Raw genomic sequence first — 20,040 nt, forward strand, 5'->3', positions numbered from 1 at the left:
CCCGAAATAGAGCCCATCAGAAATTGCATGAAAAGCTCTTCTGTTTGAAAAAAACTTAGAGAAGGAAGAGCCAAAGAGACAGTGATCTCCGAGCAGAATCTAAAAGTCAGCTGCAGGGATGAATCTTTGAGCGAGAGGATACAGGATATGAGTTTTGCTCGTTTTGCATACTAGCTGACTTAATTTTAGATATGCGATTGTTGAGAGTTAGTAAAGGGAAGTGGAACTGGGAATTGTTATTAAAAAAGTCTGAAGTGGAAACTTTTTCCTGCTTTCAGAATAAGCATCAAGTGTATTTGACTGTGATGAAAAATTTGAAGTATTGTCAGCTTGCAATGGAAAGCCAAAGGCTTCTGAACTCAGATGCTGCTTATAAATAATCTTTATTGTTGGTAGAGAGAAGGAATCATTTCCAAATAGTGCTTCCCTTTGAAACATACAGCTGCAAAAATTCATCCTTAACAAACAGCTCTTTGGCTTGCCATTTCTGTGCTGAAAAGATCCAAATATAAAATACTTTCAAAATATGAAGGTTTGAAGTCTGTTCAGCTGCCATTTTTTACTGATGTATAGGTTTTGACATAATAAAAAAAAATAAAAGATAATTTATTTCTTGCCTGAAATATATTTAGCCACTTTTAAAAGACTGTTATTCTCATTTATGAGAACTGGCACCTTCTTCCAGATAATTTTGCCTCTTTATCACTGATATGAAGAAGGTGGAGGAGACTGGGGGCTGCAGCTTTCTCCTGCACTGAGGACAGGACAGAACTAGGTGGGTTCTATCAGAATCTTAAGAATCAGAGGCCAACGTGTCATCGGTGTGTAATGTGCATTACTTTCGGCAGTGCTTTCACTATGCTTTTCAGTTTGGTTTTTGAAGTCGATAAGGATAAGCTAGAGAGAATAAAAGCTGAGCGTGAACTTCATGGCTATAGAGAGTCTGGAGACCAGATTCAGAGGTTACCCAGCTTTTTAAGGGATGAGCGTTTATTTTAGGCCATAAAAACATTCAGTAATAATAATATTAATAATAATAATAACAACAACAACAACCTTTTAGAGCCAGGAAACAGAAATAAAAACTCTACATAAAGCAAATAATTTATGTATGATACTTTTACATGGGTCTAAGAGAAAGAAACGTTAGTCACATACCCTTACAAACTCATGAGAGTGCAACAAAAAAATCTCTCTTGAAGAGTAGAGCCTCCGGAAAAAAAAAAAAAAAAGAAAAAAAAAAAAAAGTGAAATAAGTTTCTGTAGCCTAAAAGCAGAAAGATCTACCTTTGCCATTTCCTGTGCTGGCTCTCAGTTTGAATGCTGCCGTCTGTTAAAAATCCGTAAAGGGAGCGTGTGTGTGTGTTGGGGGAGCGTCGAGAGGGGGGACGGAATTCCTTGTCTGAAGAGAAGCAAAAACAAGTTACACATGTTGGAAATTTTCCAAGACCCAAAAGTACACTCTGGCTAAAACACCATTTCAAATGAGGTTTGTAATCTCAGCAGTTAATAAAGCATTTAGATCCCCTGTAAAGTAAAAGCGTATGTGCTTTTGAAACGGGAAGGTGGAGGAAAGTTAAAATAAAGTTTGATTGTTGTGTTCGGGAACCCACTTTCTGGCTACTAGACTAACTCCCCCCCCCCCCCCCCCCGCCTCCCTCATTGAAATAATATTCAAACCCCATAAAATAGCTGGACGCCTGCCTCGCTCCTGCTGCCGCACGTTTTACACCCCGGGAGCTGCTGGTGCAACTGCTGCTCATTCCCCTTCCCTGAGACCGGGATCTACTTTGGGGTCACCACAATGTAACTGGAGCCCCCCGAAAAATCTTCCAAACTGCATTCATCTGGAAGGAAGGGAAATAACAGCCCATCGGGGTGAGATATCTGCCACTCCTACCTCAGGCGGGGGAGGAGGGTGTGAAAGTAGAAGTACAGGTACAAGAACTAAGTACTGATGGAAGAGTTCCAGTAAAATCCGTACCTTGAGCCTCAGGAAAATAAAAGGTGGAGTTTCTTATAGGTAGGCTCTTTTCACTACACTTTTGCCCATAATTAAAACTCATCCTGAGTCGGGTAATATCAGGCATACTGGACCTTGTCAGGAGAGCAATTTGGGGGAAATTTGTTACATTAACCACAGTTACTCATTGTCTCTCAGAGCAGAAATGTGTACCATGTCTCAAAAGAGACAATTAATACGCGGAGGTTTTTTTTAGCTATCCCCACACAGCTCCTTCTTCAGGTAAGGTCGTTCTTATCTTTCTAATTCGGAAAAGAGAAACAAACCTCTCCAGAAGTAGCCTGTGGGACAAGCGGGACCAGCCTACCGCACCCTCCTCTCCCTAGTTCTTTCCCAAAACCTGGGGAAATGAGTCCCAGTTCCCGATTTCAGGCAGTAATGCAGACCCCCCTGGGCCTGATTCTGATCTGTCCCAGCTCTGTGTCCCCATTCTCCTCCCTGGTCCTTACTTCCTGTATTTACGTGGGTAGGAGGGAGATCAAAATCAGAAGCCCAGACATTTACAAGGCAGGTTAGTGGTTGCCTGTGGGGACATTATTACCGAATAGTTTATGATTAACTTTCCCAGATTGTCCTTTTCCGTTTAAGGGCTTTGAGTCAGGGCACAAGTAGCACGTTGTTTCCAAGGAAGTAGTCACAGGGCTGCTGAATTAGGTAAAAAACTCCGCGCTATTTTATGCTGTTTGACTTTCCCTCTCCTCCCCTTGGAGTGGCTGTTTGTTTAATAGGAGAGATAGGCAATATGTGCACTGCAATCACCAGCTTCGGGAATAAGCACACACCGGACTACAACCTATAGATTTTTTGTTTGTTTGTTTTCGTTGTGTCTTAACACTCAGAATGGAAAAAAAAAAAAAAAAAAAAAAAGGAGAGAGAGAGAAAAAAATTAAATTCCCAAGTAATCCATCGGCCACGGAATGTAGCAGCAGATGGTGGTTTAGACCCTGGATATCGTTTCAAAGTTTAATTCTTCAAACCTCGAAGGGACATGCAGTTGCAAGCTTATTTAGCCGTGGCCTGGACCATGTTAAACTTGTTTTTATGGATATTTTAAACACCAGTGCAGGGAAAATTGCTTCCACGAGCCGAGTGGTAACACACACACACGACTCTATGAGCTTCCAGTCTGTAGAAAGTAGATGGGTCCATAAGGAATGGTTAGACTTCATCCAACCACACAAGTTGACACGCAAAGCTCTCTGCACTCACTTTTTCTCACATTCACACTGATTTTTTCTTTTGTTTGTTTGAAATAAAATACAATAAAATAAACATATTCCCACATGCAACACTGAAATATGGAAGAAGGATGTGGAAAAAGTGTCGGTGGACATTTCTGATACCATCTGAGCCCTTTCATTAAGTGAATTTCACAGGCGTGCTTCTAGCTTAAGTTTGTCTAAAGACGGTGCATTTGGGGTGCAGAGATGAGCTTTCAGAGCGCTGAGCGCTCAGCAGTGAGCAGTTGACACACGCCTGTGCGCGGGTGCGTGCCTACAGACCGTGGCTTTATACAGTTAGTCTCTGAAGACGTAGACATGTTTCCTGCGAGATGCAGGAGATCCTCAGAGACCAAATATGACATTGAATTCAATATCCAACAAGTACGGCTAAGTCGTGTGTTTTTACCTCAATAGGAGAAGCCATAGAGACCTGCTCGCTGTCCTGGTACCTATAGCATTGCAAGCGAAATGACAAAAGTGAAGCTCTACGGAGATGTGCAGCAGGGCCTTTAATAAACTTACTTTATCAATGGGGACAATTAAACTCATCAACTGGTCACAGTTCTTTGGCATTCCCTAAACCCACATTTTACCTTTTACACAGTGGTGTAGATCACAGCTACTAAAATAAGAAGCACTTAAATTACTTTACAACTGTGTGTATATTTTGCATATTTTATATGTATACGTTTTACGTGACGGCCACACGTCATTGCACAGAGAGGTTTGATAACACAGGACTGCCTGCTTCTGGGGAGAGGGATTTGGGCCTAAGAGCGGTGTCGTAGCCTAGTTAGATCCTTAGTAAGCTCTTTATTATTTGGGCCGTGGCTGCGCTGTCTCGCAAAAGGTCCCCGAAACGGGGATTCAAACAAAGAAACTAGCACCCCTGCCCGGTGGTGCCCGGTGCTGGGGCCCGGCAGCGGCGTGGTCTGCGCCAGGGACGGGGGGCGGAGGCTCCGCGCCCGGTGCCGCTGCGGTTCGGTCCGGGGCGGGGGGATAAAGCCGGCCCCCTCCCCGCACAGCTGCCCTCAGCCAACACACCGAGGAGGATAACTGGAGTAAATCAGGTAGTTTGATGTTCTTGTGTTTAAAACTAAAAGCCCAACAACATGAAACTACCTAATTCACAGAGCAGTTCTAGTTCATTCTTGGGTCAAAGGCTAAAATTACCGAGAAAGGCGCCTGGGCGGCCATTTTGTTTGACATCATCTGCAATCTGAACTTTTATAATAGAAAACAGTTGCTAGGAAACAAAAGCAACAAAAGGATCTTTTCAAAGACGAACCCCTACGATTTCACGAAATAACTATTCAAATGATTTCCTATGTACAGTGTCTACAGCAGATCCCTCCTGCAGGACTTTACAAATAGTTTACAAATAGACCAGAGGAAACAGTAAAATGCTATTGACTTTGAGAAACAAGCGATTATCGAGGCTATAAAAAAAGACTAAAAATTCCCAAAGTTCTTCCCCCACCTCCTCTGGAAATCTACTTTAGAGGATCCTTTTCGATTTCAAGCTGATTCATCAAGACTTCATATTAAAACACTATGATGATAATATTATTATTTAATCTAAAAGCATTAACGTTTGGAAAACTTTCCACGGGGAAGAAAATGAAGTCAAAGCCGTGAGTTCCATAATAATAATAATAATAATAATAATAATAATAATAATAATAATAATAATAATAATACAGCTATTAATTCATATTCTCATCCCTTGAATGCATGTATAAGGTGATTCATTTAAAGAAAAAAGAAGCCAAGGACATATAAATCAAGTAAAATGAGAAAAAGCATAATTGTGACTATTTTATAGATGCAAATAACAACTCCGAGAAACTTAACTTGTCCTTTCCTCCCTCCGACGTGCGCCATGTGCTGGAAGAACATGTTATAGAGTAATGACTTGGTGGTGATAGGAAAAAGAATTAAAGCCAAGGAGAGAAGATAGAAGGTGTGCAGGCCCCGAGGCCTTGCTGAGCTCCAAGCAACCTCTGCAGTGGAATTTTGGCAAAAAGAACAGAAGTTCCCGTTTGGCAAAAATGGAGCAAACATCCCCAGATTATCAGGTTAGGTCCCTTCGTGTCACAAACACACACACACTTAGATAAATATACAAAATAAAGTCAAAGTCTTACCTTGTAAAATCGGGTTTTGTCCTCAAGTGGATTAAATAACTAAACAGAAGGCAATAAGTCAGCTGTCCCGAAAGTGCATGTTTAGTGAAGCTTAAAAGTTCATTGAAGAAGCAAATTCACCGAGTTCAAGAGATGCACGCAGGAGCCAGAAACTTGTCTAAAACTTAACTTCATTTCATTTGAAAAGCCTTTAAAAGACTGGATAGGAAGGTATATAAATCTATTGTACCGGAAATACAATAAAACTTAGCCATGTTTTTGAACTTCAAACAGTTTACACCACATCGGGCGGGGAGCAGAAAGACAGGGCAGAATAAGAAAACAAACAAGCCCACAAAGAACAACTCTCCCCTTCCCCCCAGAAACAAACAAACAAACAAACAAACATTTAAAAGATAATAGAAAGGGGAAAAAATCTACTGGGCGAGAATGTTGTGCAGCTTGGGTTTTTACTTTTATGTTGTTAGGTTAGAGGTCTCTAAATGCCCGAGGGGAGAACAGATCGTCTGATTCCGTGTCTTGGTAAGGGGTACAGCTTAAAATGAATATAGATTTTTCTATTACTTCACAAATCACCGTTTTTCTCTTTCTCACCATTCTGGTACACAAATATACGCAGGTTCAAGTTTAAATCAAACTTGTGGAGGGAATGCATTTTAAGTTTACTATTAAACTTCAGTTATATTTACATATTAAATTAGGAACCTATAGTACCGCGTTCCTGTGGTCTGTAGATATGATGTGTTTGCAGGGATGTATATGTACAATCTAGTATACTTACATATATCACATCTACAATATATTTACAATTTGTTAAATATTTTCTATTTCCTGCAAAGAGGATTTAAAAACCTCACTAGGACACACTACTGTACTTTTTATACCAGTACAATCTGTAAACCAAAAGTCGTAGTCAGACTTGAACTCGTATTAGTAAAAGCTCTGCTAAAAGCTCTTTCTTTCAGACAAATCAAACAGGAGGAATATATATATATAACAGAGCTTTCACTGTTGCAACTTGAAAAGGAAATGAAGCCCTCCCCCAGCTGCAAATGGAAATCATAAATAAAGAAAACCACTCAAGTTAAACATGAAAAACAAAACTGCATGTGCCATTTAATTTCACGATCAGGTTTAAAATAAATAACAATTGATTTTAAAAAATGGAAGAAAAAAAAAGGAAAAAAATCAAAGTAGGTGATGTATTAGCTTTAATTCCTTGGCTGGAATAATATTTTAAGGCAATGAGATCTTTTTTTCCCCTTCTGGACGTTGCTAAAGTTTTAAAGACATTTTAAATTTAGACGTCAAAGGCAAGTTAGAGCTCTTAGACAGTAAATGGATGTCTTAGCTATAAGATAACTTCTGCTTGTCAGGGGAATAAGTGCTAAAATAATTAATAGGCTGGAATGGGAGGGATTTCAAGTGTTTGCGTGAGCATATATCAGTATATATATGTGTATATATCCATTACACACGCATACACCATTACATTATAGAAAAATCTATTAAAGATTATCTAAGTGAAATGGCATTGAATCTCAAGATATCATTACGGGATTCTGTGTGACTTACTTAGGTGCTCACAAAGCAATATTTTTATTAAAATGTGTTTATAGCAGCTGTTTTTCACAGTTTCTATTCATCAGCGTTAGCCTTTGGGAATATTTGGTGTTTGCTCCTTAGGAATCATGCAGATATTCCCAAGAAAAACACGTTACAAACGGGAAGTGCTTGTCGCAGTTATAGGAAAAAGATTAAAATTTGGCCTTAGTCCCTCCTTCTGTCCTCCCTCTCCACCTCACTGGACTGCATGTGAATGGGAAACAGCTCGGTGTGGGCTCTTTCTCTCTTTTTTTCTTGCTATCCATCAGACCAAAAGATATAAAGCAATGCGAGGAAAACTGCACTGTGATATTTCTTAACCACCCCTTGGGGAAAAAAAAAACAACAACAACAAAAAAACCCCAGCTTGAATCATTATATTTCCGGTAAAAAAAGCATAAACCATAAGCAATAAATAATAATTATTAAAAAGTTATCTCCCGTTCTCTGACTGAGGCTGTATTTAACCACTTGTCCACGGCAGAAACTAGCTGGGACTGCCTGCCGGCCACCCCCCGTTGGGCGTTTTGCCGCTCCGGGCGGCAGCGGAGCCGGCGGCTCGGTGGCCTCGGGGCGGCGCTCGCTGGCCGGGATCAGCCCGGGAGCCGCGCTGCCCTCGGCCCGGCCACCCTCCGCGCCAGCCAGCTGCCAGCTAGAGGTGCAGCCTTTGTTTCCTCTGACAAATAGAACACAAACGTTTTAACTTTATTTCTTCTTTCTTTCTTTACTTCCTTCCCTCCCTCTCTCTTTCTCTCTGCGAAAGAAAGGAAAAGCAAAGAGGTAAAGAGAGAAAATATTTTGGGGGGATAAAAATTAGTCATTCTGCCTTAAGGAAAGCTGCATTAAAGTCATTTTTCTGAAGCCCACTCCCCACGGCATGTTCCAGGTGGGGGCAGAAGCCCGGTAGGGCTCTTGGGAGCCAGGTTTACACTGGTAATTCTGGGGCGGGGTGGGAGTGCGCGGGGCATCCAGGGTGCCACGGCCTCTAGCCAAGGTGACCGGGAGGGAGCCAACGGAGAGGAGCTGGTACGAGGAGGGCAGCGATCTTCCCCCCCGCCACCCTGCGGCGGCCCCGTGGTGTTGAGGGAACAGAAGTCCTGGGTCCTGCTCCGAAGTGAAGTGAAAGACTGAGCCGTGGGCCGCCTAAAACACGGCCAAAAACTGCAAAAACTCCTGTTTGCGCGGTTCTCCTCGCCGGGGTACGCGAGCTCTGCGATCTGCTCCGATGGGGAGAAGTCAAGTCCCGAGGGCAGCACCGCCCCGGATGCTTGCTGCAGAAAACTTTCCCTCCGGGCAAGGAAGACACGAGGTGGGGTGAAATAGGAGCCCCTCGGCCCGACCGCCGGCCCTTCCCGTCGGGACTGGGCTGGAGGTGTTGCTTTTTCGTTCTGTTTTTTCCCCTCCGGATATCAGTGTGAGTGGCCGTCTGGGCTCTTCTTGAGATCAAGGAGAGACGGAGACCGTCATTTTATAGACTAAACCCGCAATCAGACGGAGTCATTAGTCCAGGAAAACAACAACAACAAAAACAAGGACTGGCTCACGCGTGCCCCTGCAGCGCACCGGGAGCGTCTTTCCCTCTGTCTCTTGGCACCCACTTCCTGCGGAATTAAGGAAAGCAAACTATGCAAAGTCCCTGGAATAAAAACAGAATCCGGGCAACTTAATGTCCCCTTCACTGCTGGAAGTTTTCAATTAATAGGAACAAAAAGATGGAGTGAGCTCGGTCACACCTTTCTCAATAACTATTTATTTTCAGGGCGAACTGGAATTGTAGGCTGTGTAGAGAAGCAAAACGAAAACACATCTCCTCAGCGAGCAAAGACGTAAGCATTTTCTCCAAATTCTCGAACTTTATTTAGGGTGTCTGGAGATGCCGAAGCTGCCTTTGCAGGTTCACGGTTGAACTCAGCCCCATTCCAGGTGTTCTGCCCCTGCCGCAGATTCACAGCCCGGCCCGGCTGCAGGGTCCCGGACCCAAAACGACATCGTTACCCTGGGACGGGGAACGGCGGGGGTGCTTCACTTTAAAAAAATAATAATTTTATTAGTGTCCACACATGCGGCAAACCTTCTAAGTTAATCAAATGAGACCTTAATTCACAATGGAAGCTTTGGGCAGAGTGGTTAAGGGCAGAACTCTAATAAGTAATCTAGCAGCAGGTACAAAAGAGTCAGAAACTTTATGTTGGCTGTCAACACAAAATATTTTGAACAAGCCTGGAGTTAGATACGAAACCTATCGGTAAAGCGAATTTAATTTTCTGACATTGAACCTCTCGCTTTACCAAGTTCTTATTGGTCCAAAAATTCATGTGATATTTTATTTTAAAAAATATTCTCTTTTTTAATTGCTATATGTCGGGGTATTTAGAATTATGCTTAACTCTTTGCAAAACTTACCCGTTGGAAAAAATTAAAGGGCAATCTTGATAAAAAGCTCTAGAAAGGAACAACAGAAATGTATCCAGCACTGGGTACTCTCTTCAACAAAATACTGCATTTCTTCCTATTCTACCCATTTGTTATGAAATGTAATTAAGCCCGGTTACCTTCAATTATTTACGTAAGCCCTCTATCCCGGAGACTTAAAGAGATTTCTTCTCTGGTTTCCAACATTGTTATTAAAAATCCATAAAACATGGGAGGGACAGGAAATTAAATTTAAAGGTACCTCATTACGGCACAACTGCTTTCCTATCTCTGCATCTCTGCGGATGGACGCAAGTTTATGCACACGGAGAGAAACACATGGCAGCATAAAAAGCTGAGTCCTCCTCAGCAAGTGGCCTTGGCAATCTTGTCGAAACAGACTTCTAATTTCAAGTCTAGCAAGTAACCTTCCTTCTCATCCAAACGCTAGGCTCTAGGAATCATAAGAAAAAAAAAAAAAGTGGAAGGAGAAAGGACAACAGTGAAAATGGAAGAGTCATGCGAACAGGAAGCTGTGGGTCGCATTACTATTATTATATTTTAACTAGGTAGGCACTAGGCGAGGCAACCATTAATTTGGGGGGATTTATTCCAGAAGATTTTCCCAGCCTTGCGCCAAGTGCTATTTCTCTGCGGTGCGCTTGGAGCTGCGACGCGGCTGCCTTTCATCTACAATCCATTCCCCGAGTCGATGGCGCAGGTTAGTGGTTTTAGCCAAATACATAACCAAATAAATGGTGCTAATGGTGAAGAGCTGAAACCATGAGAAATAATAGTCAAAACTCCCAACAGAGATACAGACGCGTGGAGAAGGGGGAATACAAACAAAGCAGTTTTGCGTCTGATCTTTGTTTTAAAAGAGAGCCTGAACTTTTAAAAGACGGAACATTAATTTATCATGAAAAACAAAGAAGAGGGAAAATAAGCAAGGCTGCTCGCCCGTCCGAAGAGCCGTGTAACAGTTTTCTATCCGGACTTCTGTAGTTGATGAGGAGGATAAACTATTCTGGGAATTTACGTGTGGGAAAGTATAAAAAGACCAACACGTTACGAAAAACATATCCCTCCCCAATCTCCCGGAGAAGTCGAATCCAGCCATGACTTACCTGTTCAATTCTTTTAGTCTGCTTCTTCTCTTTTTACTTTTTTTTTTTTTCTAAATACCCCCCCCCCCTCCGAAAAACAAAACCAACAACAAAAAAACCACACATATACGGGGAATGAATAAATAAAGGCAGCCCCTCTCCTTCGCAGAGGCATCCTTCCACCACTTGTTACAACCTAGCAAACCTTCCCCAGCGTCTGCTTTTTTTTTTTTTTTTTTTTTTTCAGTTCTTTCCTAGAGATTCCTTCTGGTTGAACGTTAGTCTGGCTTGTGAGCGAGGGTGCTGTAAATTAATTTTTAACTAAAGGGTCATTGTGTTAACGAAGGAAAAAAAAAAGCACTCTCCCTCCCCCTGTTTAGCAGTCTAGACGAAACCATTCTATTTTGACGGCAAACTGCAGGCTTTCCCTGTTCATCGTTAATTCCTGTTTGTTTGCCTTCATCCGCTATAAAACCTAGGGAGGGGAGTTTAATTTTTATTTATTTGTTCTACCCACCTTAGATTTCTTGTGATGTTTTAGCATCTTTAGACCTGTCTAAAGATGGAGCTTCCTGCCGCAAAAGGACATCTTCTTTTTTACTTTCCCCCGGTCCACAGTCAGGGTCCAGCACAACGGGCACCTCAAAATCCCCACTTGCAGCGTGCGACCCAGCGGGTGCGAAGCCACCTTCCCAGAGACAGCCGCCTGCAGCTGGGGAACGTGCTCAAGCGGCTCCTGGGAACCTGCGGGCTCGGTGGGGAAAGCAGGGTGCGGGGAATCAGTCCCGGCTGATTTGCACCCCAAGGAAGGTGCAATGGGAGGAACACACGCGCACACACACACCTCTTTGCAATGAGGAACCTTGAGCGGAGAGTAGAAGGCAGAGGAGGAAGAGGCAGCTGCCAGCACGGCTAGGGGAGCGGCCTCGGGCTTTGCAAAAAGGCATTTTAGGATAAGGTGGAGGGAAGAAGGGGGCAAGTCTCTGGCGACTTATCTGTTAAAAAATGCGTGTGCAAGAGGCTTCCGGAGGGCTCACCAATCCGAGGCGGACGAGACTGCTAAGACCATCCCCTGGTGTCAACTTTAATGGGAAACTTCACTGGTTTGCAGGGGGTGGATATGTATTTTTTTAATTTGAGGACATGCGGCCGCAGCTAACGCCGACTTTCCTTTCGCTCCTCCCCACTCACTTGATTCCGACGCAGCTTGCTGACACCTCTATTTCCAGCTTCCCCATTTTTGGGGTGGTCGCTGTTCTCAGAAAGCTCTTGTGGAGATGAAGCGGAAGCCTGTGGTTGTGCCAAAGCACAAAAACCTATCCTGAAAAACAGAGAGGAGAAAACGTCCTTTTGCGAAAGTTGACCCACAGCTGAGTACATGCAACTCGGCGTTTGCAAGCCGGCCTCGAAGCTTTTGCCGTAGGGGAGCGCTCAGCTCGGTCCTCACATGCTCAAAGGACAAATCCTCACCTCCCTGCAGTGCACTTTGCTCACTGGCTGCACACATCTACGTGCGGTGGAGGAGGGAGACGGGAATATTGAATATTAGGTATTAAATGCAAAAAGACCGTAGCACTCTCAGGGAAGGAAAGATCACCTGGCCTCCGGGCTGGAGCTTCTCCCTCCCTTCTTGTGGCTTGGAGCACCCCCCGAAAGCCGGGAGATTCCGGGAAGAGCCCCCCCGCCCCACCTCACCCTTCCCAAACCGCGCTGCTCCTGGAAAAATCGCGGCCCGCGGCTCTGCACGGACACAGGGTGGGGAGGTGGGGGAAACAGCCCTCGCCCCTGCTCTCCTGCCCGTGCCCTACTTGCTTCGATTTAGCCCCCCCCCCCCCCTTCTATTTTTTTATTTTTCTTTTCCCGCCCCTTCCGGCAGGAATTCAAGGTCTTGGTGAGCGTCTGGATGAGGACTCTAAGCCTTCCTAGACGGGGCTGGGGGGACTCCGTCCAATTTTGGGGTTTGCTTTAGGGCTTATCCAACACACGGGGGAAACCCAGATTGCCTGGGAGGGCCGTGCCCAATCTGCTCCCTCTCTCTTCAATAAGGATTTATACACGGGATTAAATGCCTGGCCACGCAGGGCAATTTAACTATCACAGTGAATTAATTCTGACCCTGTCTTTAAGAAAAATGATGCTTTGTGGCACAATCCTCTGCAGAGCTGTAATTGCAAAGAAAAAAATTGCTAACCGCAACACCAGGTTTCCGATGGCTGAAGGCACTGTTTCCAAAACAACACAGACTGGGAGCATGAAGAAAAGGGAAAAAATGGTTCCTCATTAGAATCTATTTATCCAATTCCTTCACTTGCAACACACCTTCCCTTCTGGAAGTAAGCCTGCAGGGACAGGGTGTTGGTGGAAACATATTAAAGCTCATGCTGGGAGGAGATAATTTACAGTCACATTTAGTTCTGAATTAACAACATGATCTCAAAAATAAAACTATGCTGATTTTAGTAGATAGTAATGGATAAATCTTTTAAAGAGTTATGGAAGGGGAAGGATTTTACAGATTTTGGAAATTATAAACCAAAACCTCATGTAGAAAAAAAAGCCCTGAAAACCAAAACCAACCTCTGCTTTAAAACAACCATGGGAGAAAGAGAATGGCATTTTGGAAACACTTTGAGCCCTAGAGGGATATTTGACCCTTTTTTGGTGGTCTCCAACACCAGTGCTCCTCTCCAGCAGTCAGGACTGACGTGGAGCAGTGTGCAGGACCCAGCTCCCCACAGTTATCTGAGCTGCAGCTGTGAGCTATGAAGTTGGGGTGGTTTTCCCCATTTCAGCAGCTTTCTGCCTCCCATCTCCTCTTCCAAACAGTTTTGCATTTGTTCTCTCAATGGACCTTTGCACTGCACAGGGAATGTAGCCAAAAGCCCTTCACTAAAATGAAAAAAAATAAAATCAGACCTCCCCCAGCTTCTGATTCTGCACGGTGGTCCCTTGGGGGGGCCCTTTTCCATTCACACTCTACCCTGTCCTTTCCCCAGGGACCAAAGTCCAGAGATGCTTTGCACATTGACTGCATGGTCCAAAGTGTCAGCCAGTGGTGCTTTCAGCCATCTGGGGACAAAAACAGAGTGGCCAAGGGAACTGACTGTTACAATCCCCACCTTACTGCCAGACTCTCTGCAGCCTTGGCCCTACTCCCCACACTTGCTCACTTGTTCTCAATGTCCCTCCATAACTAGGAGCCATTTGGGAGGGAACAAAAAACAAAACAAAACAAAACAAAACAAAAAAGGAGAAATGGGCACAGAACCTTTAAAGGAAAAGTCAGTGGTTGAGGTTTCAAGGTGTCTTGGATAGAAGAAATGAAGATTTTCCTTTTTTTTTTTTTTTTTTTTTTTTTTTTTTAATATATATAAATGGTGTTTTTTCAGAAATGAGTGACAGAAAAGGATCCTATAGGCTGCAGGGAACACCACCACCATACCCTCTCCTTGCTGATGGCTTTCCAGGCCTTAGGATTTAGGAAATATATTTTGCTTTAGTTTTTTTGTGCTTAAATCCTGCAGTAAAGAGTGTGTAGGCTTTTGGGGCACCTGCTGCCCAGGGCAGAGGAAACACAGGGAATTTTGCCACATCATGTAAACAACCCCAAACTGCTACCTCTCGATGTTTGCTACCAGCAGGTACTGATGTTCTTTGCCACTGGCACTAGAGGTGACCAACTCTGGGATGAGCACCTCTGGTACTGTCCAGCCTGGCTCCAAAAAGTGTGGGGCTCCTCTGCATCCCTTGCCACAGCCCTTTTGCCCCCAGTCCAAAAAATAAACCTTCCTTGTAAAAGTCTCTTTACATGTACAGTGCCTGAGCCTGAACACTACCAGGTAACAACTTTTTACAACCTGACTCCCAGGACACAGTTTCATTTCATTCCTTAACTTAACCTGCATTTCCCCTCTCTCCAGGTTACATTTCCCAGGAAGAGATCCCTCCAGATTTAGCATGAATTTAAGCAGTCAAACCTTGCAATGAGAGCTGTTTCACGACTTGACCTTAAAACACAGGATTTTCAAACCGTTTGGAGCTGAATTCTGATTCCAGTCAGAGGCATTGTTGGCTTCTAAAACATCCATGGGATGCCCATGGTGGGGAGAACCTTTCCACATTTGACAGCCCCAGTCTCTGCTGGAAGGCGATGGGGTTTCTTTGTCCTGATCATTCCCATCCATGGGACATGGCAAGGGCTGCTCAGCTCCCCTGTAGGCCATCATCCACACAGAAAAATCCCAGCCCAACACCAGCCTGAAGTAAATGTAGAAACTCCACAGATATATCGTTTTGTTGTTCTTGCTGCTTTTCTTCCTAATTAATCACGTATTTTGGAATTCAAAGAGGGAGCTTGGTGGAGAAAGGAGGTGAAATAATGGGAAATAACTGGAAATCCAGGAAAGGAAAAAGCACAAGAACAAATCCATGAGTTAGCTTCCTTTGGGAGGGGATGGAAGCACTCCTCTCCCTCCTGCTCACCTGGCCTCACAGGCTTATGGTTCTCCTTTGTGCAGTGTCAGTGTCTCACAGCTTTGAAAAAACAGCCTCCTCTTCTCCAGACTTTCTGAAGATTTGGAACCCAAATAGGGCCAAAAAAATTACTTCTCCATCTCCATGGTTGTCCTGGTGCTTGGGCTGGGGGGTGGTCTTGCCCCTTAATCTGCCAATTTTCTTTAGAAGGATATATATATATTTTTTCTTAATAAAGGCCCCAAAATCACATGGTAAGTCACAAGAACAAAGTGAGACCATGGATCCCAGCAAAAGAGCCCAGTGTATTTTCCCTCCGACAGAGCAAAGGCAAGTTGTAGCACCATCCTGAAACTATTTAGCTCACATCCATGGGTGATGTGGACCTTTTAAGGTCTCTTCTCCCTACCCCACCCCCAGAGTCACTACCCCTCATAAACTTGGAGAGAGAGAAATCCTCCTGTTGACTAGAGAGTTGTTATTCTTGGGATTAGAGATGTCTGACCTTAAAGGTCACAGGTCACGGTCCTTGAATAAGGAGCAGGAGTGCAAGGCTGGGATTGAAACTTGAGGTGCATCTGCTGGAGATCACAGGGAAAAGTCTTCCAAACAAAGAAGAATGCCTCAGTCAGGGTGAGGAAGGACAAATTCCCCAAGAATTATGAACAACTGGATGGTTGCATACCTGCAGACTGCCCAAAGGATGCACAATGGCTGAAGCAGGGAATAAAGGAGAGGAGGAAGGAGGGGAAAGATTGCTGGAACCTGAAGATCCACATTATTTATTATTATTTATATTCTGGGCAGTCCCAGAGGCCCTGATGCTGGTAGTTTTATGGAGATAGATGCTGTGGGAAGCAAGAGAAGGAACATCCCCTCATCATGGCAGCCTGGAGGTGGAAGGAGCAAGGAGTCTGTACATCTTCGCAGGAAGGGAAGAAAGGAAGAGGTCCCCCCAAGGTCAAGGAAGTAACAGAGGGGCACTGGAGGAGATGACATCTCTAATCTGTGCCTAACACAATTATGAAAGCTTCCCTCTGTGAGATCCTGCAGAGCTCTGGGGAGTTGATCACAGCTGCATGCCTCATTTTCCCCACAGAAATACCAATAAGAGAAGCAAAGAGCACTTCAAGACTTATTTCAGGGTAGCAATTGATTAAAACCTAATTTCTCTAGTGGAATTCCCATCTAAATGAAGAAGTGAACATATTCTCTAGTTCAGAGCAATCTGGCTTGTGTCCATGGACGCTGCAGACGGGAGCCTGTGCTTGTGAGCTCCTGGGTACCTGTGCACAGGCAGTGCTTCTGCACTCTTCAGGGGATGAGGGTATGTGGGTGGTGTGAGCAGCATCATGGCACAGTCCTGATGTCCCCTGCTGAATGTCTCTACATCCCACCAAAACCAACCTGCACTGCAGGTGCCGTGCACCACCATAAACAGGTCCCTTTGGCTGTTAAACATGGTGTTCATGTCTACATACAAATACATAGCGGTGAAATCCACTGACACTGAGAGGAAGTAAGAATGCAGGAAAGTGTTTGAAGGTCCAGGACCTTCAAAACCACCACAGCTCACTGCACTGAAGCCCCAGATTTGAACAGACTCAGCTCCAGATCCTTCTCTGGTGTCACTATAGTCTAAAAGACCTCACAGTCTAAATGGTCTCGCTGTATTCCATCATTTTTTAAAGAGAGCATTGAAGACCTCTCTGTGTCATTCATGCAAACCACACACGGAAAGCTCTTCAGTAAAACGACACAGGCCAGGTCCTGCTGTGCTGCTTAAGCTCATAGAGCCTTTTCCCTTTCCAGCCCAATGGTAGGGAAGAGAGGGAGGGAGGGAGGGCGGGGGTCGGGGCCGGGAGCAGAGCCCTCGCCCCCGGGAACGGCCCCGAGCGACGCTAGAGGGAGCCATGGGCTCAATTGATTAACGGGCGCGAATTAGCTGGGGAGGATAAAAACACTGGACCTAGGAAAGGAAGTGAGAATTGGGTTACTTGTGTTTTTAGGGAAGGAGGGGTTCAATCTGCATTTATGCCAAGTTACATCAAAAATGTAACGAAAATGCAGCATGGTGCTCTGTGCATTTGTGATTCGAGGCAATTTGGGCTCTAATTGATTTAAACGGCTGTCAGTCCTGGGAAAACAGAAGGGATCAATCTGTCTCAAAAAAGCTTTTTTTTTTTTTTTTTTTTTTTTTTTTTTTTTTTTTTAATGCGGGTATTGATTATTCAAGTGCCTCTGTAGGAAGGGGAAATGTAAGGGATAAATGTGAAAGAGTGAAACATCTCCTGTCTTTGTGAGCCACAAGCTTATGCACAGGGAGGCCAGAGCAGAGCTGCTCCAGGGAGGTTCCCAGACCTGGTCCAGTCCCCAGGCCCCAGTCAGGCCACCATGGCATGGTGAATGGGAACTGTGTGTAGGATGAGATCTGGCTGGAGTTTTAGCAAAATTGAACCAAAAGGGAGTTCAGCAGAAACCAGGTCATAAAAACTGCTGTTGGGATTGTTTATTATTATTTAAATATTATTAGCATCCCATCCTTAACAGTAAAGAAAAAAAAAGGGGGGGGGGGGGGGGAGACAGTGGGGGCTCAAGCCTTCTGAAGTTTTAAATTGACTTTTTAATTAACTACTCTAATATTGTTGGAAGGGAGGGGGATGATTAGGAAGTAGCAGAGATTCTGTAAAAGGTTTCCTTTATCTGATGTCCTGAGTATAAACAATATTCCTGTTAATTTAAAACCAAGTCTGCCTATCTTTATGACTTCACTGCACTCACATTAGCTCTATCTTTATACAGTGTCATGGTTGCAAATCGATTGGGTTGAAAACTTCCCCTAGAGCCACTTTAAAGTGACGTCTAATCTTTCCCTTTAGTGGTGTTCATTCAACTTCAACTTCACAAGTGTTATTCTTCTGCCATTAGGCAGAGAAATGAGCTTTCTCTCCTGCTTATCTAAATAGTAACATTACAAAAAAACAAACAAACAATCCCTCCTCCCCCAATCCCCATTTCATATTAGGCCAACTCTGGGACTCCAGAGGGCAGATGAAATAGATGTAGGCTTCTTTTTTATGAGTCTTAAATACACAAAGGATGTATGCTTTGCATTTCTGTCTCACCGCCTGGTGAAAGTCTCCAAGCACCTTGGAAACTTCCTGGCTCACATGATGCAAGAGGAGTGGCAGTAGATGCTGAAAATGGGGACAGAAAAAGACCTGGGAACACAACCACAGAGACAAAAGCATCTACACAAACTAAACTGACAGCCAGGGCATGGTGGCATGCCACTGGGATGGATTTTCACAGTGCTATATATTCCAGTTAGAAAAGCACTGAGCACAAGTGGACAACAAAGTGCTGGGAAGCACCATGTGCTTTGTGGTAGGCCATGGCCATGTCCATATGTCTGTCTGGCATCCCACAGGTGGGTGAAGGGGGTGAGCCAAGGTCACAATATTACCTGTCATTAGTGGGAAAGTGGCTGGCCATTACCTAGAAACAGGTCTTACAAAAGCTGTGCAACCCAGAAGCATTGATGCTGCTAGGTAGAACAAGATTTGTCACGTGTTGGCTGAGAGAGTTGTTGAGCCTCACATCCTGCTTCCAGCAGAGCTTGGGAGTAGATAAGTAGGGAAAAAGAAGTATGCATGGAGTGCAACTTTGCAGCTTTGTCCCAGCCTCTGACAATCAACAGGGTAAGAAACTTTCTGACCTGGTGTCTCTGCCTGTACTGTTGTGGTTGAAAGCCAAAGGTAGATGTGTCCCTCAAATGGATCCCTTTTTGACTCTTGTTTACACATTTGGCTTCTGCAGCCTCCTGTAGCAGTGAGTTCCACGGTTTAATCACACATTATGTGAGAAACAACCTGTCCATCCCCAGAAACAGTGAAAAAATATTCCCCCGAACTCTTCCTTTTGCCTTCCAGGCTGGGACAGATCTCTATCATCCTCCGTCCTGGCTATCCTTCTATCTTTGGCAGCTTAGTCCCCAGTGGATGGTGTGGTTACCCACATTTTTGGTGGCATTAATCTTACTTTACAGGACAGCTTGCCCTGGAAGAAGCAAATTGTCCCTTAGGTCTGGCGGGTGTATGGGTTACAGCCTAAAGGGAAGGATTCCAAGGCTGTGGGATTCGACTTCCTCCTATCATCCAGGAGGGGGCAATCCCTGGCTAGAACTGAAATGAAAAACACCAGTTAAAAAGAGATACTTCAGAGGATTTTTCCTCTTTCGCTTCTCCTTTCAAGGAAAAGGTCAAATTACTGTGATGGAGTAAAGCTGTAAAATGGAAACACAGATGGGGGATCTTACAGGGATTGTGGGTTTTGGTAGCCCATGTTTCTTTACACAGTGGTATTCAATATTACAAACTGGCTCTAATTAAAAGGAAAAAAAGCAGAGTTAATAAATCGTGTTTTCTTTTAAGTCAGTCAAAACTTTATGCTGAATGATCCAATCATGAGCATAATTCACTGTTTATTTTCATTAGGCTTCTGTTTAATTAATCTTCTTTGATTTTCTGTCTTTTTAAAGACTCAGACAGAAGATGCAGGTGTATCTTTGGTGAAACAAGCAGATTTTTATAGACTTTCTCTCAACCTCCACCAAATATTTGATTTCACAGACACAATTTTATTTATGCAATACACCCTCACACTAGCAAATACATTCTTGTTCTGCCCTGTGGAGACAGGCTGGTGAGTAACACACTGGCAATTTTTATTCCAAGGTATATTCTATAACATTGTGTGAAATAGATCAAATAACTCCGTCTCTTCTCTGCTTGTTTCCTCATCTGCAAAATAAGGATCACAAAATTGGAAAATTATGCAGAATCTATGAATTAAAAAAAAAAAAAGAAGTTCATATCTCCTCTTCCCTAAGACAATGGTGAAGATCCAAGCTGATATTTGAAAAGTGCTTTATTATGAGTGGCACAGGTGTTACATATGTTTCAGTGAAATTGGTTTTGAGAATGATTATAATTTTGCACTTGAATGTGTCTAGGACCTGGCAGAAGGGGAAGATGGGAAGGGGAAAGGAT

General features: G+C 43.9%; 1 long non-coding RNA gene across 1 annotated transcript; it reads right to left on the reverse strand.

Annotated features, from left to right (window-relative positions):
* Window positions 1-5,545: 5,545 nt before the first annotated feature.
* Window positions 5,546-9,860, reverse strand: LOC311423006. The gene is made up of 2 exons (XR_014685551.1): window positions 9,673-9,860; window positions 5,546-9,023 (listed from the first exon to the last, which is right to left on the reverse strand). It is a non-coding gene; the product is annotated as an uncharacterized lncRNA (long non-coding RNA).
* Between the last annotated feature and the right edge of the window lie 10,180 nt (window positions 9,861-20,040).

This window comes from Aythya ferina, assembly GCF_964211825.1.
Source record: "Aythya ferina genome assembly, chromosome: 23".
NCBI classification, from domain to species: Eukaryota; Metazoa; Chordata; class Aves; order Anseriformes; family Anatidae; genus Aythya; species Aythya ferina.